The 24,067-nt window shown below is 34.8% G+C and overlaps 1 protein-coding gene across 1 annotated transcript in view; it reads left to right on the top strand.

Moving 5' to 3' along the window:
• The first annotated feature begins 1,409 nt into the window (after nt 1-1,409).
• EYA4 (EYA transcriptional coactivator and phosphatase 4) overlaps nt 1,410-24,067 on the top strand; it is a 288,859-nt gene continuing 266,201 nt past the window's right edge. Inside the window, exons 1-2 of the mRNA XM_036903751.2 lie at nt 1,410-1,644; nt 17,354-17,392. The gene's annotated coding sequence lies outside the window, so the exon portion shown is untranslated. The remainder of the gene's footprint in view (nt 1,645-17,353; nt 17,393-24,067) is intronic.

The raw sequence follows: 24,067 nt of genomic DNA, 5'->3' as shown, positions 1-24,067 counted from the left end.
ACTTTACCTCAGTGTTTTGATTTTGGTTTTGGGTTTTCCGTTTTTTGGGTTTGGCCTATCTTCACATATGAAAATACAGGGAATTCAGGGGGATTTCTTGGGATAGTTACCGGTCTTCAACTTGTGAAACTGCTTCTTATTTGAATTAAAGCCATATAGATATACATGACTGAGGGCACTGTTGGGCTCTCTGGTACCATGCATTTGGATTTTAACAAAGTTTATGTTGTTTGTCTTTAACAATGTCAGGACAAATGCAAACAAAACTGTGAATGCTTCATGTTTTCTTTTATGTCAATCTTTCTTATTAACACAGTGTAAAAACTGCTAGAGAAATATCATATGCCCACTACCTCTTCTGGAAATTCCCATGTGCAAATTCCAAGGTAACATTTTTAAATGAATATAAATAAATCAAGATCTGAAAGGTAATATGTTTTTAATTCTCCTTTTAAATGTTTAAATGAGATCAAGTCTCTCCTCATAATTGAGGAACTAAAATCAGTTTTAACAGTTATATTAAAGAAGTAACATAGTTACAAAAACCCAGAATGTTCTTTTCTCCAGAGGTTGATATTCTCAAATCTAGGTATAAAATTAAAAGTTCAGTACAATGAAATTTTGTTATATTATTATTGTCCATTCCATCAAAAAGAAAGAAACACATGTACTTCTTTCCAAACTAGACCCCAAACTTTTCCAAAACTAGACCCCAAAGATACTCCAGCTTCGGATTGATACAAGAGACTGTAGTACTTTTAATTATTATTCCAGAGTCCATTTTATTTGAATATTTCAAATATCTTTTCAAAATTGCTTTACAGAAGTAATTTAAAAATAATCTTTTGACTATAGTATATTTAAATCAATATATTGTCTACCACTGAGGCATCAGTAGCTTGGGACACCAGGCTGATTATTTTTATCCTTTTTTTGCCAGACACATCTGAAAATGTCTCATTGTTTTTTATTGTCCCCACAGACCCTAGCAAAGTTCCTTACAAATCTGTAAAGACTGCTAAGCTGATAGGCACTTCCTCACCCCGTCTCTGTGACAGTCATGGGGTCTGGTTGACAAGGAAAACTGCCCCTCACTCTCTTACTATTGCTCTCACTCTCATTCTTGCTCTCATTTTCTCTCTCTCTTTCTTTAATGAAGCAGCTGCCCTCTAAATTTGATCCCATCTGGTCCTGTTTGAGAAAAGAAGGGAACAAAAATTAAAATCAGTTCTCACTAATTAGAGGAAAATTGTCTGTAAATAACTGAAAGTTCTTTTTATACTTATGGCTGACATTTCTACCAAGGCCTTAAATTGACTGTTGGTTCTAAAGGGTTATGTGCTTTTTTTAAGTGACATGTGCTCCTGGCCAAGTACTCGCTGGGACATGCTGTGAGTAGTTTTAGATCACCAGCAGCTCTTGCTATTTTAGTCTGTGTCACTGCTTGAAGTTGTAATTAATTTGGATGATCCTAAAAATCTTAATTATGACACAGTTCTGATATTTGTTAAGAATAACTTGATTCAGTCTTGCCAAGAAAGTCATGGAGTATTTATCAGGAAGGCAAAAAATTCTATACAGTGACAACAAATATCTCACATAGAAGCTGACTGCAGGAGCCTTGATAGGGCTTAACTTGTCCTTGTAAGTAATTTGTGGAATATTCCATGCTTGCTGAGTAACTGTTGTGCATTTTAATTGTGTTTGCTATCAACAATAATGTGTGTTGCATTTGTTTTTGTTTTTAATATGAAAGTTCATTTGTGGACAACGATTACAGCCAATGCAAATTTTAACTCATTCTTGCAGATTTAAATGCTGGGTGCCCTCACAGAACACAGTACTTCATTTCTTTCTTGACTCAATTACCATAAAAAAAAAACCCTAGTATCATTGTTAGATTTTTTTTCTCTCTCTTGCTCTTGATTTCTTTTCTTTTAATTCAATTTTACTTGCAGCAGCTTAATTTTCTGACAGGCTTTTTTATTCTTCAAGCTACAAAAAGAAAAATAATGTATAAAAGAAAGATTTAAGAAATTAAGAGTGAATTCTAACATGTTGAAGTATAATCTTTGATGTATTGGGTTGTTCAAATTATGAACATTGAAGAAAAGTACTTTGCCTGTGTAAACAATGATCTTCAGAGCAATGATACATTTTTATAAGAGTCCTCTGAAAATTACTCAAGAATTGTACTTTTAGTATGTGTCCCTATGAGGTTGATAACATGTTTTGTAATAAGTTATTTCTCAGAAAAGAAATTTATTTAGAGTCACTAGAGTTATAGGTGTATGAATAAAGGAAATATAATTTAGAGTCAGAAGTTCTATATTTAAATACTGACTCTCATCTGTAGGAGTTTGATTTTTGGTATATTATTTTCTTGGAACTTCAGGTTCATGTATAAAACGAGGACCATACAGATAATAATCCACACAGTTGTAATGAGGACTAAATAAGGACAAGCATATTAAAGAGTACATTGGCTGTATAAGCAGTCAGTCAAGAATTAGTATTGTCTATAAAAATTGCTTCTTGCTTAATAGTAAGGGGGATGACTAAATAAGTAAAGGGGGGAAAAGTATAAACTAATTTGTTTTTGTTTCTTAGTGGGTTTTCATTGTTAATTTTTCATATTTTAGCAGAGTTGATGAGCCAGAATACTACTTCGTTATGCCTTTAATAATTAAGCAGCAGTTGTGAGGAGGTAATGAGTGCTGAATTTAGCAGGTTCCGCTGGTCTGTTTTCACTTACTGCAAACTCGGTATCATCAGATATAAGTCCTTGTACTGCTCCATAACTCCGGTTGTCCACCTATAAAACGGGGCAGAAAGCATGGAAAATCTCATCACCCACAGGCCCTGCTCTCCAGAGCCACAGATGAGCAGCTCTTTTAAGTGGCCAGGACTCGTCCGCAGTGAGCAGAGGCTTGGGCATGGGCTTGCTGCTCACCTCCCTGAGGAGGGGGCGCTTGGGGGTCAGTCGGGCTGGGCGCTGGCCACCCTGGGCGCTGAGCCCCTGGCCCCGAGGTCTGTTTCACTTCTGCAGGGCTGCTGGACTGGGAGCAGGGGAACGTTGCTCACTGGCAGCATTCCTCTCTGAATGGGATAAACGTTTCAAAGCGCAAGGACACCACTACCTGTTCTTTATACCCGCAGGATATTGTGAAGTCTGACACGATCCTGGTGAAGTGTCTGCAGCACTCCCTGGGAGAGATGTCGCCATAATACAATATAGGTGGTTTCTTTGTTTTTGCTTTCCCTTTGGAGGTATCTCTTCTTTGGTCCTCCAGGAGAAATTGTTTGCTCTTATTTCATGATTTTTTTTTCCTAGTAATATGAGTAGTTTTGTGCTCCTAAACAGTTAAAAAGAAAAGAGTTGCACCAATATAATATGTACATAATAGTCTCCAAATGAGAAGGGAAGTTTGCTTTTGTTCTAATGATTCCTGTAAAGCCTTTTTTTGGAATCTGATGTTTCTTTCTCCAAAGTAAATGCTTATGTAGTATTAACTTAGTTTTAAAAAAATCACGTATCTGAAAGCATGTATTTTTTATTTAGATAAAGTCACCTTTTGTTTCTCCTTTAGAAACTGATTAAAACCCTCTTAATTAAAATGTGATGTATTTTAGTGGGAAAAATATTGTTTGAAAATATGCCTTTGAATGAATACTTCTCCAGAATACCCTACAGGGTATATAAACAGCCCACACCTACAGAAAAAAAGTAAAGAACAAAAGCAACTTAAATGTTGTGGATTTAGGATTTTAGTCAGCATTTTGGCTTTTACTCTCCAAACCCTGCTACTTTTACTTTTTTTTTAACAATTAACTTAGATTTGTATAGGTTGCAGGCAACACTTAACTTTAGAGTTAGAATGGGTTGCCTAATTATCAACTAGATATTAGTTGTGATCTATTTTGTTTTTGAGATATGTCCCATAAATGAATGTCTTGAATATTTTTAAGTAAAATATTTTTAAAACCCCTACCATTAAACATATATCATCTAAATTTTTCAGTAATTTCCTTTTTAAAGAGTCTAGTCCCTGCTCCTAGTTCAATTTTATTTTCTCTATGTGTTTCATTTTTATTTCCTTCAAATCACATTGCTTTGTATGCTTTCTTTCAAACATACCTACAATAAAGCCATCTGTTGTCCAAGGAGTCGTTCCTACATGAATCATGCTCTGTCAAAATTTTGAGGTTATAAATGTTCAGCTAATTGAGCAGTCTGACTAGCTGAATACTTGTAAGTGCTTTATAATATCTTTCAACACTTCAAAACTCTGGCCCTCTTAAAACTCTGGAATCCCAGAGCAAATGGGACAAGTCATTCACATGGAGTCTTGCTGATAAAACTAAAAACATGTTTATGAATTTCTCAGAATTTAAAATAAAGTGTAGTTTTACCCTTAAATATTTTTGAGCTGTGTCTGTATTATGCCAAAGCAAATGGTTAGGAAGTGAAAAACTTACCCAATTAGCCACTTATTTTGACTACTCTCTTTTAAACAACTAACTTGGCTTCTTTCTTCCCTCACCGGTCAGATGTTTTGGCATCATAGATGCTTACAGTTTCTAAGAAAGAAGTCAATCTCTTTGTCTCGCCCTCCCTTCTCCAAATATTTTATTTTTTCTTTAAGAGACTGAGTGATGAGACACTGAAAATGAATGCACAAATAAACCATGTAACTTACATGTCAGCTCAAGTACTCATTCCATATTCTTCCTAAGGTTTCTGTGCATTCCTGGGGAATTTATGTTTTCATGGTCTCTTCTGGCCTCAAGTTCCAGATTTTACAGAATTCTGAGTCTCACTCTATGAAAGTTCTATCCTTTCTGCTCTGTGTCAGTTTAAACATGAAACTCAGCCCTTTTCCTGGATTCCCTCAAAAAAGCAAGTCTCATGAGACATATTCAGTGTAACTTACTTCTTGAAAGTTTGGAAAGACTACAGCAGTTTACACAGCAATTACACAAAATTTTGAATATTGGTAATTTCTCTACTTAGTATGTTGGCCCCCAGCCATATATCACATGGACTAAACAATCTCTCTGCTTAATAGAATAATTGCACTTTATCTAAGCAGCTCCAAACTCAGCTCTGAGTTTTCAAGGCACATATAAGGACTCACTAAAGTGTACTCCTAAGTATCTATGATGGCTATTTCCATTCCTGTCCTTTGCCAGTCTCTTCCAGGGGAAATGAAGTGTATAGAAAAGTTTTACTCCACTCTTTAGACATATTCATGCCCAAACCATACACATGCATACACACACTCACACCCTCACACACATGCAAGTACCCACCATTCTCCCCACACTCATATCCCATAGAAGGTAAAATTATCTATAATAATTTTAAGCAAAATTCCCCTTGAATACATTTATGTTAATGTTTAAAAGCTCTTAGTTATTGTAAATATTTCAGTGGAAACTCCTAACTTGTTCTCCAAGCTGGCCCTTGCCTGACCCTCAGACCTCATCTCGTATCATGATTACAGACTAGAAAGAAATCCCATTTACTGATGTAAATGCCTTTGGATGAATCAAATTTAGTCTACCTTAATTAGATTGTTATCCAACTTAATTAGACTGACCCTTCTGTCTGTTCCTCAAAAGGCAAGCTCATTCTTTCTGTTTGACTTTTAGCACCTTCCTATCTCTGTGCCCCTTAGCATAACTGATGTATTCTCATATAGGCCTTAGCCCAAGTTTCTCCCTTTTAGAAGTGATCATCCAGTTTACAGTAATACCTTCCCTGCCCACAGTCATATCACCCAATATTCTCTGTAGACATTTTACAATGTTATAGTAAAAATTTTAAATATTTTCTGTAAAAATCTGTTTTACTTCTTTAGAAGAAATTATCACAGTCTGAAAGATCTTTTTTTATTTTTTATTTTAAACATCTCAATTCTTTATCTTGAGGACAGAATCCTTTTCTATATTGTTTCCAGCAATGTGGATGATACTAAGTGCTTAATATAATTGTAAAAATAAATAATTGTGTCTATTGTTAAAAAATGAAAAATAATTGCTTAATACCTCTAAAAAGGATCACTTAAAATCTATTTTAAAGGACATATCATGTTATGTGTCCCATTAGAATATTGAGCAATAATTATTTTTATAATCAGGACTTCCTGATGTCAACTTGATGATAAAGACCACCATTTACTATGCTCATATTTAGAATGTAAATGTTCAGAAGAAATAGTATTAGCCTGAGAATTAAAACAGCCTAGTTAAAGATTAGTATCATGGAATTCTAACCCAATCCTCTCATTTAACATTTGTGGCAAGTGAGACACAGAAAAACTACCTTGCGTAATATTAATGGCAAATTAAAGTCTGGAATTCAGGTTTCTTGAATCTCAGATGACTAATTTTTCCCCCAAACCATGTCTGCAGTCCTAATCTAAGAGTAATCAGTTACTTCATGTTTTCACTTACAGCATAAGCAGGTGAAATTAGATGATCTCTCTGCATTTGCAGTTCAATCACTCTTTCTCTTCCTTCTCCTCTGTTCATCAGTTTTTCCCAACTTGGCTGGAAGCAATCTCCTTAAAGTCTCATTCATATTGTCAAGCCCCTACTCAATATCTTGAGTCCCTAATGCTCCAAATGTCTGTTACTCTAGTATTGATGTCATGTGACTGGTTGCTGATGACACACAGCACGAGAGAACTTAGAACTACTGAATCTACACAAGTAGATAAATAGGGATGGTTGGCCGTTTGCATGCATTTCTTTGGAAATCTTTCTGACTATTGAAGAATAAGGTATAGCCAATCAAGTATAATGTAACAAGATCAGTTAGGATTAAACCAAAGTCAAAGCTGCATTTAGAATAGACCCAAGTTAAAATTAAAACACCTAGGATGACATTGTTACGAGTTTTAGTAATCGATGCATTTGATATAGAATTAAGTTACCTTGCTTATCAAGGGGGAAAGTTTTTCCTGCATGTTTCCTCTGTTCTCAATGGTGCTTTTCCTTTCAAATGAAATAGATGATGCATAAACATATGTATAAGAATATTACAGACTAGAAAGAAACCCATTTACTGATGTAAATGCCCTTGGATGAATCAAATTTAGTCTACCTTAATTAGATTGTTATCCAATTTACTTTTATACCTCACACAAAAAATCACAGAATCTACCAGATTAGTTCAAGGTTTTCCATAGTCTAGTGAAAAAACTTTTTTTTTTAAGGGAACTAGATTGAAATACATTTTCTAAGCTATTATGTAAATTCAGAAACTTTCATGTTTGTGTGCTATAGCATTTTCAGATAGGCTAAGGAATGTAACATTTTTTAAATGCGCCGTCTTTGTGCCCGAAGAGGAATTTCCTAACGCTAGTTACAGGATTGTGAGGAAAGAGAGATCATGATTCATCCTATGCACAGACATATTTCCCTGCCTTGTTCAGCCGCTCTTGGCAGTGTCATGAGCATTTGGCTAGATCAGTCTTTATCTAACCATTGGAAGACAATAAAGAGGTGCAGATAAGCAATAGTTGAGTGGGATAAAATATTGGGGCAAGAAACTGGAGGTGTAATTCGGAGGAAAATAGAAAAATTGAGATTTACTGTATTTATATTGCACAATACTCAGTGTTAATCTGGGATCTACGGAGTCTCTTGGAACACTCAGGGGGGTCCATACATGCCCAGAATTTTTATGTAAAATTATGAGTGTGCATTTTTTTTTGGTAAGTGAAAGACAATCCATAGTTTTCATCACTTGCAAAGGAGGTCTATGGCCCAAAACAGGCTAAGAAAAACATAAAAATTTGTCAGCAGGTTATCAGAGAACAAGAATCATACTGATAGAAAACAATATTAAATTAACATCTCTCTTCTTCCCATCTGCAATTGTATTTGATATTCTTTAGGGCTTTAAAGCTGGAGTAGATGAGGATAATTTAGTGAAGATTTAGGGAAGAGTACTTAAGATGAGTGAAAGGTAAGAAAATACGATTTATCAGGAAAGAAAACAAAAATAAGGTCCAGCTGGATGATAAAATAACAATGATTTTTACATGTAGAAAAAGTTAATGTAAACATACAAAGAACCTGTTTTTCATCCCTATTAAAATTTGTTTTCATTGGTAACAGTAACCAGTATTTATTGAGAGCTTATTATGTGCCTTGGATAGTACTTAAATGTATCTTTTTTACAGGGAATTCTCACATCAAAACAATGGAGGAAGGAAATTTTCCCCTCCATTTTTCAGATAATGAAACTGTAATCCTAGCAGATCAGGAAAGACTTCCAGTAAGAGATGGCACTTAACACTGAATTTTTAAAGATCAGTGTGTACATTTTGGGAGTGATGTTTAGTTCGGGATGGAAAGGAGTGGATAGGAAGACTGGCAAAGGAACAGAGTAGGAAGAATAACAACAAAATTAGATTTCATTTAGAAGTAAAGAATCTTCTCTAAAAAGAGATTTGCACATAGAAAAAGAATGATGAGGAAGGTTTTGAAATTCTGTTAGTAGAAACTTATGAAAAAGAGTTATATTGAATTGGAATGAGGCTCTACTTGAAGGTTGGGGAAATGGCTGAAACACGTTTTGGGTGCTTTTCTAAGTTTCCTTCTGCCATGATTCCTCAAAAACTAAAACTCAAGCCGCTTAAAGCAAAATACACATTCAGAATTGATAAATAGGTCAAGAGTGGTAGACCATCTAAAGAAACCTCTTTCCACTGTTTTGTAAGGAATCTCATCAACCCTTCCAGGGCAAGAAAACATGGAAAGGAAATGTGTTGATCGTGAAGACTCAAGGGAGGATACGGTGACATTGCATTCCTCAAAACGGTGACAGCCACATTTAAAATACATAATAAGCCCATGAGTAGAACTCAAGCTTATTAAAAATGTATTGCAAAGAACTGAGAAATTTCACTTCCAGATATAAACCCAAAAGAATCAAAAGCAGGGATTTGCTTAGATATTTGTACATCCATTTTTATAGCAGCATTATTCACAATAGCCAAAAGGTGGAAGCAAACAAATGTCTATTGATGGATGACTGAATAAATAAAATGTGGTACATATACACAATGGGACATTATTCAGCTTTAAAAAGGAAGAAAATATGACACATGTTACAATACGGATGAATGCTGAAGACAATATACTAAATAAAATAAGCCAGCCACAAAAGGACAAATATTGTATGATGTCACTTAGATGTAGTATCTAAATTAGTCAAATTAATAGAGTCAGAAAGTAGAATGTATATTCTGGTACTGGTAGGAGTAGGGTAATGAGGAGCTGGTGTTCAATGGGTACAGAATTTCAGTTTAGAAAGATAAAAAAAAAGTATTAGAGGTAGATGATGATGATGGTTACACAACAGTGTGAATGTATTCAATGTCACAGAACTGTATATATAAAATGATTAAAATGGTAAATTTTAAATTTTGTATATTTTATCAATTTAGCTATTTACCTATTGCAGAGACTAGACCCTATATTACTTGATTCTTTAAAGCATATTTCTGTTCCTAATCATTTAAATATATATGTGCAATTAAACTCCATTTGGATAAGGCAGGGTTAGCAATTACACATTTTTGAAACATAGCAGTTATGAGATTTACAAATGTGAAATCAGTATAAATGTTTTGCCTTAAATTCCTGTATGTTATATAGCTTGACTTACATACACATAAAATAGTATATGGTTAACATTATGTATCTCTCAGTTATTTATTGAGTATAGTCAACTCAGAATTTCATTATCCAAATTGAAAATGTTGTTTGACATGGTTGATGACTAGAGGCTTATGTGGTAGAGAAATATTTTACCAGGAACTCTTGGCTAGTGGGAAGGTCAATAAGATGTATTATCAACACTTAAAACTGGTGGTATATTCACAGTGTACACAGTCCAATATATGGCTAACAATTTGACAAATATCATTTTTTAAAAATTAAATGCACTGGAATGTCTCTATAATGTTTTCCAGGGATCTGAGATTTTTTTCAGTGTTACATGATCCTTTTTGGGCCCTTAGCCAGTCCTTTAAAAAATGAACATTAGCTGCAGGAAAATGTTAAATGGAGGCATATTGTGATGAATTTCACTGTCTAGTATTTATTTTAAAGGGTTTAACTTAATATACAACACAGTAAAACTCCGCTTTCTCATACATAATGTATTAAAAAATTTAGTCCCTTAGAAAACACTGCCAATGAGTTACAGTGAATAACAAATCCATATATACTTAGAGCTAGAATTTTTTCAGTATAGTTTATTTTTTCATAGCTGTCTGAATGGATATTTTAAACTTAAATGGGTTCCATTTCTCCTAAAATAAAGCATCTTTAGCAGAGAAATTCTAAAGGAACAGATGAAATTTCATTACCATACATGTGGTCACACCTTGTCAGAGTTTAGGTCCTAAATTTCACTGTGATATTGATGTTTGCACACATTTAAAGTGACACTATTTGGCAAAAGAACAAGTATCTAGGTTGAGGTAGTGGTGCACATGGTGATGACTAATCATGTACTACAAGGTTAAAACAATTTAAAATATCACTTGTTAATGTGATAAGACCAGCCTCGTGTTTTTCCTAATCTCCTTTTCAATTGGCCTTTTTGTTCAGCCAATAGGTGAATAAATGTTTGCAATTAACAGATGTATTCTTTACTCAAATGGAAAGGACAGAAGGGAGATATTAACTGGAAAAAACTGATTCACATCTTTGTGGATATTAATCTCTTGTTTTAAAATTGAGTAGTGCTTTTTGTATAACTGTATCTAGTTTGATTCAAAACCAAAGATTTTACCTACACAAATGGACTAATAGGAACTGATATCGTTGAAAAAAATATATTTCAGGAAGAATTCTATTCTTGAGAATAATTAATTGGGTATATAGAATCTTAGAGTTTCCCTCCCTCCTCCATATTAATCTCCCTCTCTCAACCCATTATCTCCCCCAAAAAAGAAATCTGTCTAGCTAAATAAGTTCCACCAAATACCTTCCTAATTATTCTCACTCTACAGTGGTGATGTTCACAATTAATGAGGCTTCGGATGTAGAACTTAGTAGGTTTAAAAGCTTCAATTTTTGTTCTTCTTAAATTTTATGGATTAACATTGCCAATAATATCATTATCAAATAATTATTGACCCTTAAAAATTATTTAAGACACTTTTAATTTTGTCTGATCACTTGAAAAATTTAAGCTCATCATGGTTATGGCCACTCTTGCTATGCAATATATCCAATTGTATCTTTTGTTCTTCACCTCATTTTTCCTCCCTCTCTCCCATTCTGCTAACACAGAGCAAACTGGCATCTTCACTCACTTCTCTGACTTACAGAAGCTAGCCTCTGCTGGACCTCATGGAGTCTTACCTTGTGCATGCAGAGTCCAGACCATGGCCCAGGAAGTAATGTAAACCCATACATACTTATCCCCACCCATCTCATTAGCTCCCTCAATACTGGGAACCTGTCTCTCAAATCTCAGCTTCTTCCACTTCTCTGAAATCAAATAATTACTTCCTTAACTACACAAAATTACTATGTTCTATTTGGCCCCCATCTTCACGTCTAAGTTCAGAGTCTTATCTCATTCTTTTCCATTCTTTCAAAATGACAACTGTTTCCCATCTGTTGCCCAAAGCTTCAAAAATTTCTATCAGAAATCTTATCCATGTTTATAGGGATTCACAGTGGAAGGAAATTATCTCAGCAATTAGTGTATTGTGGTCAGAAGTGGAAATCCTATAGAATTCTTTAAAACATTTTTTAGATATAATTCACACATTATACAGTCCACCCTTTCAAAGTGTACAATTCACACCTTTTTAGTATATTCACAAAGTTATACAACTATCACTGCCATCTTATTCCAAAGCATTTTCAGCACCCCATAAAGAAACCCCATACACATTAGTGTATTAGAATATTAGAAATAATATTCCATTGTGTGGATATATCACATTATTTATCTATCCACCAGTTGATGATTATTTGGGTTGTTTCCACTTTTTTGACAATTGTGAGTAATGCTGCTGTCTACATTCGTGCAGAAGTTTTGAGTGGACATATATTTTCATTTATCTTGGATAACTGCCTAGAAGTAACATTGCTTGGTCAAATAGTAATGCTATGTTTAACTTTTTGAGAACTACCATACTGTTTTCCAAAGAAGCTATACCGTTTTATATTCCCATTGCAGTGTGAGGGTTCCAATTTCTTTGCATCCTTGCCAAAACTTGTTATGTGCTTTTTATTACAGGCATCCTAGTGGGTATGAAATGGTATCTCATTGTGGTTTTGATTTTCATTTCTCTGATGACTAATGATGGTGGGCATCTTTTTCATGGCTTATTGACTATTTGTATGTCTTCTTTGGAGAACTATCCAGCTCCTCCATCTATTTTCAATTGGGTTGTCTTTTAATTATTGACTTATAATAGTTATTTACATATTCTAGACACAGTCTTTATCAGATATCAGATTTGCAAATTTTCTCCCATTGTTTGTGCAGCCTTTTGCTTTCTTGGTGGTGTCCTTTGAAGCACAGAAGCTTTAAATTTTCATGATATCCAGTATATCTTCTGTCATTGCTGCTACTGTTACATGGGCTTTTGTTATCATAAGTAAGAAGCCATTGACAAATTCATGGTCACCACATTTTACATTTGTTTTCTTCTAGGAGTTTTATAGTTTTGCCTCTTACATTTGGATGGTTCATCAATTTTGTGTTAGCTTTTATACACGGTATGAGTTAAGGATACAACTTGGTTCTTCTACATGAGGCTTCTAATTTTCCAGCATCATTTGTTGAAAAGATTATTCTTCCTCCATTGAAATGTCTTAGAATCTTTGGTGAAATAAACTAACCATAAATGGAATGGCCTGTTTATGGACTCTCATGTCTATTCCAGTGGTCTTTGTGTCTATATTTATGCTGATACTACATGTATTTTATTGTAGTTTCATACAAAGTTTTCAAACCTGGAAGTGTGAATACTCCAACTTTGTTCTTTTTCCTAGATTGTTCTGGCTATTTTGGTTCTGATGCTTTTCTTATGAGTTATAACAACAGCTTGTCAATTTGTGCAATAACAGCAAAACAGCTGCAATTTTCGTAGGGATTATGTTAAATCTGTAGATCAATTTGAGAGCCATTACAACGTTAACAACATTAACTGTTTAAGTCTATGAATATGAATGTCTTTCCATTGATTTAGGTCTTTAATTTATTTATACAATATTTCATAGTTTTGAGTATTTAAGTTTTGTGCTTTTTTGTTCAATTTGTACCTAAGTATTTTATTTTTTATTCTACTGTAAATAGACTAGTTTTCTTAATTTTATCTTTCATTTGTTTATTGCTACAGTATAAAAACACAACTGATTTTTCTATATTGATCTTTTATCCTGAAATTTCCTGAAATTATTAGTTCTAATTGTTTTTGCTAGAATTTCTAGGAATTTCCACATATGAGAGCATGTCATTTTCAGGTAGAGGTGGTTTTACTTATTCCTTACAATCTAAATTCCTTTTATTTCACTTTCTTGTTTAAATGCTCTGGCCAGAACCTCCAGCACAATGTTGAATAGCAGTAGCATCTTAAAGTTTCATTACCTCCAGCTTTGCCTCCAGCCCCACCAAAACTGATCATTATACTGCATACAGTCATTCAGTAAATAGAGAATTTATTCAATAAATATTAAGTGTATAATGTACAAGTCACCATGTTAGGAGTCCCTTCTATTCTAGGTGACCATGATCTTTATAAAACACAAATCTCATTATGACATTCTTCTATTTAAAACTCTTTAGGATAATGCCATCTTGTCATTAGTCTTAGAAAAAGTTCTAACTTTTTAACAGGGCTTCTCAGACCCTACCTTTCCTAACACAAATATAAATCTCCAGCTTCTTTTCTTGCTGCTTCCTTCTTGAACAAACTGAATTTATTTTAGTTTTTGAAAAGCTCAGTATAGTTGATCCGCATTATTTGTGGATCTCATATTTATGAATTCACTTCCTGGCTAAACATTTATTTGCAACCTCAAATCAATATTCACAGAGATTTTGTAGTCATTCACAGACATATGCATGCACACAGCAGCAAAAATCTTCAGTCACCTAAAATGCATGCTCCCAGCTGAACTTGAACAACTGTCCTTTTCAGTTTATTTAGTGTGATTTTTTTTTGCATTTTTGTGCTTTTTGTTTGGTGATTTACTGGTATGCTGGTATACTGGTACCTGGTATACCACTGAGGTATTGTCTAGTGTTCCTAAGTGCAAGAAGGGTAGGATGTGCCTTATGGAGAAGATACATATGTTAGACAAGTTTTATTTAGGCATGAGTTATGGGGTTGTCACCTGAATTCAATGTTAATGAATCAACAATATATATATTAAATAAGGTGTCTTTAAACAGAAACACACATAAAACAAGATTATATATTACTCAGAAGATGAAAATATTGTGACCAAAGTCTGGCAGGAGTTTAACCCTGTATTTCCCCTAGGGGTAATGATTCAATTATTTGCTAAACATTTGAAGAAAACTTCTAGAACATAACTACTGTGAATAATAAGAATGGTAAAATGACAACAATGACAATATAAAAATAGGTAAAATTTACCGAGTGTCAATTATGTTCCTGGCGCTATGCTGAATAATTTAAAGGCATTAATTTGTTTAATTCCCATTATTTATTCAATTCATGAATACATATCATATTGATTTCATTTTTTAGATAAGATATCTGAGGCTTTAGGGATATTCACAGGTCTCCGTGTGAGGCTTGGATTTTTTTCTTCCGTTGGTAGACTGAATTCAGTGCCTGGATTATTAAAAATATTTCTTGAATGATGAATTACTTTTACGTTGCATTCCATTCTATTTGAATTTGTAAGTATAGTGTTTAAGATATTTCTTGGTCATTTTCAATTTGTTCTTTAATAATAATAAGTTATAATTTACTATGAGTATCTCTGATCCAGTCTAACCATTGGTATGTTCAATGATTTCTGTGTTTAGTTTGTGCCATGTTAGAAATCTTGAATTGTTCCTCATTTTAGAACATGTGAGGAATAACTTCTTTGGGTGAAGAAGGATTATTAAGTATCTGATTGAGTTCCTGGTGACATTAAAAGTGACAGATTTCCTCAAAAGATGTTTGTCAATTTGTAAATTAGGGTTTTAATGTTCTTAATTTCAGGGAAACAGAAAATTCATGGAGAATGTTAATTTTCAACAAGTTTTATAATAATATTCCAATAATTTGAAATCCTGCCTAAATGACATAATGAAGAATTATTTTAATTTAATTTATTGATTAAGAAAACATAAAGATTAAGTAAATGAAACTAAGTTCTCTTTATATGTTGATTTAAACATCATCATCCCTGTATAGTATTCATATAATATTACACAAGGTGTTGTTAGAAAGAATTACAGTATTTGATTAACACTGGCATTATTCATTATCTATAAGCCCTAAGTGATTGTGATAGTAAAGATGAGGCTACTTAAGGAAGATTATGGCAAGCTGAAAGGGAAAGAAAAAATGCCTTGGAAAAATACCAAAGTATCAAACTAAAAGAACCAGAACACAGCTTTCAAACAAATAATTTTATATTTCACTTAGAATTCTGCCCCACAGTTCTGTTAATTGCAGACACTACAGTGTTTCCAAGGTGGGGTGGGGGTCCCAGTAGAATACTTCTCAGACTCAGGGCCAGGTTAGTCTAGAAAAGGTGGGTGAGCCCTTTCCTCAGAAACACAGAGTCTTAAACAGATATCAATTGATAGATTTCACTTCCTAAATTAAAACAATAAATCCTGCTAATTTAAGGATATACATTTGTTTCTATTTCAAACCTGAGGAGCCAAGTATATCCTTTTAAAAATGGAGAAATGGGCTACAGGAAGGAAAAGGGAATCATAGGATTGAAACCTTAATGGAGACAAAGCAGCACTTTTTGTTGAAAGACAAAAACAGTCTTTGGTGCTTAGAGGAATGGATCACTCAGAGAGGGAAGAGGTTGAATGCTGCTAGTGAACTTGACTTTACAGATCTTGGCTATGGCCATCTTTGCTATCCTTGCTTGAATGAAAAGAATCCACTGAGACTGAACACTACTGAAGGAATGGTGTCTTTGTGGAAACCCAAGAGAGTAACCAAAAAATGAGATGAAAATAGTGACTACTCTACTTCATGTTCTCCCCTTAGAAATAGTGCCATATCAACACACAGACAATAACAAACACTGTAAGAGTTCCATTACAAAGGCTCGGTACTCATATGGTAATACTGTTAAGTGTGCAGGGAAAAGCAAACATCTTAAACTGGTATCAGAAATATATTTGATAGAATTTAAGGTGTGGTATATTTTATAGTGTTTTATTTATATCTCAATTCTCTGCCATATTTTTAATTCATCAGGAGGATTTCTAAAGAACACATTCTGTTTTGGGTGCATGCCATCTCCTTCATTTAAAATTTTTGTAACTTTTATTTTAGATAAAATTTAAAATTCTTTGAGGCATTCAAGCTTGGGACTGTTTCTATAGTTCATATTCTTATGGGTTTGAAAAGCAATACCTACTAATGGCATGTGCTGGGAATAGATGAAGTATTTATGAAATAAATGAACAGATGATTATAGAAAATTGTTTTCCTTAAATAAAATGATCTCCTGAATAACATTATTGATTAAAGTCCTTGAATTTAATATTGGTGTTGTTTTGAATTGCACTGAATTGAAGTATAAAATCACATAGTCCTGTTATTGGTAACCCTTCAGAGTCTGAAATCTCTACAGAATTAATGTTCTGTATAGAACATATAGAACATATATTAAATCCCCCATCCTTCCCCCCATTCTCAGCACCTCTCCTAGTGAGTTGTTGATGAAGAACTAGAAAGAAACACTGTATAAGACCGCCACGGCTCACAGGGAGAAAGGTACACTTTTCTGAATTATTAGGGAAAGTTTAATTAAACTCTATGTCACTTGGAATAACATCAACATTATTTTCTAGTAGGTCTAGCCCTGGCCAAATTGTGAAATAAGAGAAGTTTGCTTTTAGGACCTACCCTCAAGCTTTCCATTTTACAAGCCAGCATCTCCCTCCTTGCATTGCCTGCTTGCTCTTACCCTAACTCAAGCCCTTTGAGAGGACCATTCATGTGCTTTTTTGTCTGGCTTCCCTCACTCAGCATTATGTCTATGAAATTCCTCTGTATTGGTGCATGTATTTGTGAATCATTCTCTTTGTATGTATAACATTCCCCTGTGTGAATGTGCCACAGTTTATTTATTCATTCTATTGTAGATTGGCACTTGGACAGTTTCCTCAAGGACCCGGATCAGGGTAAGTGAGATCAACACCTGCTTCAAGATGCCTCTTAGATGCAGCTGTACCCACAGTAATTTTCTATCTCGGCCTAATGTGAGCTGCCCTGGGCTCAGTTTCTTTCAGATTCTCTGCCTTCCCATCCACATCAAAACTTCTTTGATCTGAGGTTCAGCCTGTCCAGATTCTCCTATCTGCTTTTCAAGGAGTTTGCTAACTAATCTGATCAATGCAACCTCACTGATATGATACTCAGATTAATGTATTATGGAAGACTTCTTTAACTTCTTTTTAAAAATATTTTTATTAAAGGAATAACATATGCAGAAAAAGTACATTAGTCATAAGTATGCGGCTCAGTGAAGGTGAACACACACATGTAACTAGCACCCAGATCAAGAAATAGAACATTACCAAAAAAAACTAAAAAAACAAAAACAAAAACAAAAAAAATACAAAAAAAAACAAAAAAAAAGAAGAAATAGAACATTACTAACAGCCAAAAGCCCTTTACCATACACTACATCCCTAAGATACCACACTTTTCTAACTTCCAACAACATCAATATTATCCATTTTGTACTTTTCTTGAATTGGATCATACTCTTTTGTGTCTGGCCTCTTTCACTCAACATTATGCCTATGAAATTCCTCTGTAATGTTGCATATGTTTGTTGGTCATTTTCATTGTATATAGAATATTCCACTGATAATTATGCCATAACTTATTTATTCATTCTATTGTTGATTGGCATTTGGGTAGTTGCAGTATGGAGTATTATGAATATTACCATGAATATTTTTCACATGTTCTTTATTGATTTGTTTTGTATTTTTCGGTGAACATAACTTTGCATTTCCAGTGGATATGTACCTAAGAGTAGAATTGGAGGTCACAGAATATGCTATGTTCAGCTGTACTAGAGACTCACAAAAAGTTCTCCAAAATGGTTAGCCAATACATAACCCCTGTAGCAGAATGTAAGAGTTTGATTTTTTTCCATAGTCTCCCCAACACTTGGTATTGTTTGCCTTTTCATTTTAGTTATTTTTGTGTGTATATAATAACATCTCACCAATTCTAACTTGCATCATGACAATGAAATTGAGCATCTTTTTATGTGTTTATTGGTTTTCTTTATAACTTTTTTGGCAAAGCACTTATTAAAGACTTTTTGTCTGTTTTTCTATGATTGTCTTTTCTTCTGATTTATAGCCATAATTATATTTGAGAAGGGAACTCTAATCACAGGAAAATGGAGGAAAGCAAGGTATAGAAAGCCTGGGAAAGATGTCCAGCCATTGTGTTATTTTTCTGTCTCAGGCCTCAGTGTATGCCTAGGAAACACAGGAATGCATTCCTGTTTTCAGCCATGTAGACCATTTGAACCAATACCCTACTTAAAAAATGGATGACGTTGACAACCTAAGTTACACATTCATGTTATTTTTAATCTTAAATTGGGGCTGAGAAAAATGTGGTTCAAAGACAAGATATTGCTGAGTTGACTTCAAATATCAAAACCTTAATGGGAAAAAAAAATACAGAGACCTAGAACAAGTGAGGGCATAATGGAATAAACATATCCTGGCCTTAGCTGCTATGTCTCTTGGCCATGGATGCCACTATGGTAATGCTATCCTGTCCATGTGGTCACATAACCAAAAGTACAGTGTCACTGAAAAGCGCCCAGAGTTAATTAGCCCACAGCATTTGAACCAGCCTGAAGAATTTTCCCTTCACTGCTCCTCCTAAAAGAATGCAAACAGAAATGCAGAGAATAACAATGATGTTGTCAGCTGTTTTTTCCATTTTCTCTGAAATTTCTTACTTAGTTACAGGTCTACTATAAGTTCCAGGTTTGACAACAGCCTCCTAATTCAATTTGTGTAACGGTTAGTCCATTAGTCTGTGCGGAAAGTCTGCAAGAATGTTGGTTATGACAATTTGAGATCAGTCTGATTCAATTTAGCCTCAGATTCTAAGACAATAAACCTTTACAGGATTCCAAAATACCACAGCAAAGAATTATTTTTGTTTTAGCTTTTGTCTGTTTTCTTCTCCCAATAGTATGAGCCAGCCAACACCTGGCAAATGTAGTGAGACAGCTCCTGGAGTTGTTTGATAATCCATCTCCAGAGTCTCATTAATCTGGATTTTAATCTTTGCTGTGCTTCCTACCTAGCAGAGTAAGTTTGATTAAGTGACCTGACCTCTCTAAACCTCTGTTTTCTCATCTGTAAAATGGGTTAAAAATAATATCTACCTGTTAGAGTTGTTAAGATTAAAGGAGATTATCCACATACAGGCAGACCTTAGAGATACTGAGGGTTTGGTTATAGAACACAGAAATATTAAATGAAATTTTTGGCTTCCCAGTGCATATAAAAGGTTTATACTTTACTATAGTAAGTGTGCAATAGTATTATGTGTGTGTTTATTATATGTATTACATATACACCTTATTTTTAAAAATACTTTATTGCTAAAAAATACTAAGTCTCACCTGAGCTTTCAGTAAGTCATAATCTTTTGTCTGGTAGAGGGTTTTGCCTAAGTGTTGATGGCTGTTGATTGAGCAGACAGGTGGTTGCTGAAAGTTGGAGAGGCTGTGGCAGTTTCTTAACATAAGACAACAATGAAGTTTGCCACATTGATTTTTTCCTTTCATGAATGATTTCTCTGCAGCATGCAATGCTGTTTGATAGCATTTTAACCACAGTAGAACTTCTTTCAAAATTGGAACTAATCCTTTCAAATCCTGCCACTACTTTTTCAACTAAGTTTATGTAATATTCTAAGTCCTTTTTTTGTCATTTCAACAATCCACAGCATCTTCACCAGGAGCAGATTCCATCTCAAGAAACCACTTCCTTTGCTTATCCGTAAAAGGCAACTCCTTATCCCCTTAAATTTTATCATGAGATTGTAACAATTCAGTTGCATCTTCAGGCTCCACTTCTAACTCTAGTTCTCTTGTTATTTCTACCACATTTTCAGTTACTTCTTCCACTGAAGTCTTGAACCCCTCAAAGTCATCCATGAGAGTTGTGATCAACTTCTTCCAAACTCCTGTTAACTCTTACTAAATTCCTGTTGATATTTGGATCTCTTCCCATGCATTACAAATGTTCTTAATGGCATCTAGAATGGTAAACCTTTTCTAGAAGTTTTTCAATTTACTTTTGCCCACATTCTCAGAGAAATCACTACCTACGTCAACTTTAGCCTTACGAAATATATTTCTAAAAGAATAAAGCTTGAAGTCAAAATTACTCCTTGATCCATGGGCTGCAGAATGGAGGCTGTATTAGTAGATATGAAAAACAACGTGAATCTTACTGTACATCTCTATCAGATCTCTTGAGTGAACAGGTGTGTTGTGAGTGGGCAATAATTTTTTGAAAGGAATCTTTTCTCTGAGCAGCATATTTCAACAGTGGGCTTAAAATATTCGGTAAACCATGTTATTAGCAGATGTGCTGCCATCCAGACTTTGCTGTTCAATTTATAGGACATGGGCAGAGTAGATTTGGCATAATTCTTAAGGGCCCTAGGATTTTCAGAATGGTCAATAAGCATTGGCTTCAACTCAAAGTCACCAGCAACATTAGCCCCTAACAAGAAAGCCAGCTTGTTCTTTGAAGCTTTGAAGCAGGCATTGACTTCTCCCCTCTAGCTATGAAAGTCCTAGATGGCATCTTCTTCCAATAGAAGGCTGTTCATCCTCATGGAAAGTCTATAGTTTAGTGCAGCCACCTTCATGAATTAGCTAGATCTGGATCACTTGCTGCAGCTTCTACATTTAGCACTTGCTGCCTCACCTAGCACTTACCTGTTGCTGAGACTGTTTATTTCTTTAAACCTCTGCTAGCTTCAAACTTTTCTTCTGCTTCCTCACCTCTCTTAGTCAACTTGAAAAGAGTTAGGGTCTTGCTCTAGACAGGCTTTGGCTTAAGACAATGTTGTGGTTGGTTGGACCTTCTACCCTTTCTCCGTACCTACCAGCAATAAGGCTGTTGTGCTTTCTTATCATTCATGTGTTCACTGGACAAGCACTTTTAATTTCCTTTAAGAACTTTCCCTTTGCAGTCACAACTTGATTAACTAGTTGGTGCAAGAGACCTAGCTTTCTTCCTGTCTCGGCTTCTAACATTCCTTCCTCACTAAGTGTAATCATGTCTAGCTTTGATTGAAAGTGAGAGACATGCAATTCTTTGTTCCACTTGAACAAATATTTGAAGATGATTTCAGGGTTATTAGTTGGCCTAATTGGCCTAATAGGTCTCAGGGAGTTGGCCTAATAATTATGTCTCAGGGAATAGAGAGGCCCAAGGAGAGGGAGAGAGATGGTGAATGGCTGGTTGGTGGAGCAGACAGAACATATAAGACATTTATGGATTAAGTTTGCCATCTCATGTGGGTGTGGTTTCATGGAGCCCCAAAATAATCACAAAAGAATACCAATCACAGATCAGCATAACAAATATAATAATGATGAGAAAGTTTGCAATAGTGTGAGAATTACAAAATATGACATAGAGACATGAAGTGAGTTAATGCTGTTAGAAAAACAGTGCTGATAGACTTCCTTAATGCAAAGTTATCACAAACTTTCAATTTGTAAAAAACTCAGTATATTAGAAGTGCAATAAAGCAAAATGCAAAAAAATATGCCTGTAATACATTAGGTAAGCACAGATAAAGTTGGTTAATATTACTATATACTTTACTACATAAAGATTACTATATATAAATTCAACATAGAGCATTTTTCTGCAGTATTTTTAACTCTGCTAGTATTTGAGTAGTGATTCCTCTTCACATACCTGCCATGTAGCCATTGAGCTTTCTAGAATCAGAAACTAAGAAAAGTGACTTTTTATCTCTATATTAGGTTTAAATAATCAATGAACTTACCTGTGGTTATCTTAATTTATAAGTGAACAGAAAAAACAAGAAAGCCTTGCCTCACACAAGTTCCCATGTGGTATAAATGTCAACAAAATGTTCAAAAGAATCAGAAGCATCATACTATCAAAAATACCCAAGATGGAATATTAGATGTAAATATTAAACAGAGCAGGAAGTTGTACGTGTATCTTTTGTTCTACTCCTGTCACCCCCTTTTGGTTCACTTCTCCTGGGTCTAAGATTTCCCTCTTGAACCATTCTGGTTCCATTTTATCTGCACTGTCACATTTCTCCCAGACCTATACTTCCCTGGTTACTCAAACACTATCTCTTTGGCCCATATCAAAACACTCAAAGTGTAGCCCAGTTTGCGTTTACATTAGAAACATGAAAATCCCACTAAGTTAGCATTATGAGACCACCTATCCAGAGACATAAATGTGCACAGGTTACTCTCGGCTTAGCTTAAAATCAGTTCTTAATGGTGAAATGTTGGGAATCCTTATAGAGCAGTGGATGAAAAATTGGGGGAGAAAACAAATTTTTCTAACAGATCAAATTAGTTAAACTATCAGTGTCTGTGCAGGCCTGTGGGCAATCCCAGTCCTTATGAAACACATCCACTTGTGTGTATATATTTGTGTGGGCTTAATTGAACTTGCCCAATACTTTCGTCACTGCATGGAATTAGTCCCACTAATATGACTTATCTCTTCCCTTCCTCCCATCACTTGGAAGTTGTTACAGCACACCATCTGAGTAATGGCCATATTAGTACACCCATGATAAGCTGGACCTGGAAAGTAATTAGCCTGGATTAGCACAGGTCCTCTGATGCTAAATTAGCAGCCAGACCTGTGTACACAGTTGCTCTCTGACCCTCAGTTACTCTTCACAGAAAACCTGCAGAAATCTGAGTAGAGCAGTCTGTATGCTGCTGGTGTAATTCACTTACCATTTATAGGCCTGGCCTCAGTTAGAAAAAGCAGATTTATTTAGTCACTAAGAAATTCAACCAACCTAGGTACATATTAGGCAACAATTAAATGCTTATTCATTGGCAGGCAAACAAGCAACTTAAAAAAGGGGGGTGCATAGCAAAATCAATGTTACTGCTGGAGCAGGCCTCAGAGATCATCACTGAACCAGAGATTGGGAAACAGCACAGAGAAGTTAAACGCCAGCAAATCGTGGCAGAAATGGACCTGGTACTGAGGGCTATGGATCCCTAATGCAGTGCTTCTTCCACTATGACCTCTGGTCTGTGTATCAGAGAAGAAAAGCAGAGGCATAAAACACAATATGTTGTAGAAGCTATAAAGATTTATCACCAGTTGTTAGGAAGAGCTGCATATTTGATGGATAGATACACGCATTAAAATGTATTTCACCCATCTAATCCTATGACTGTATAATGTTTATGACAGCTTCTACTCTTAGTTTCCAGATATATATTTAATCATTGTATCTCTAATTCTACAAAGAATTGCAGTTTCACTTGTTTGCAGCTGACTCAATAGCTGGACAAGGAGATAAACCTAACTGTTCCATGGTGGCAGATATCCCTATCACAGTCATTATCCCCAGAGCCACACTGCTCTTTATGTATAGGAGCAACAGTGCAATACATGAAGTGTCTAGAACAGAAGTTTCCCTGCCCAGACACAGAACTTAGTTTAGCACTTAACTCCTGTCTGCTCATTAATTTGGAATCCATGAACTTTAATATTATGTTACTGCTCATTTTGATTCAAGCCTTTTAAAATTCTGCTATCAAT

The sequence above is a fragment of the Manis pentadactyla genome, chromosome 12 (assembly GCF_030020395.1).
Source record: "Manis pentadactyla isolate mManPen7 chromosome 12, mManPen7.hap1, whole genome shotgun sequence".
NCBI classification, from domain to species: Eukaryota; Metazoa; Chordata; class Mammalia; order Pholidota; family Manidae; genus Manis; species Manis pentadactyla.
This window is presented reverse-complemented; position numbering and strand designations above follow the sequence as displayed.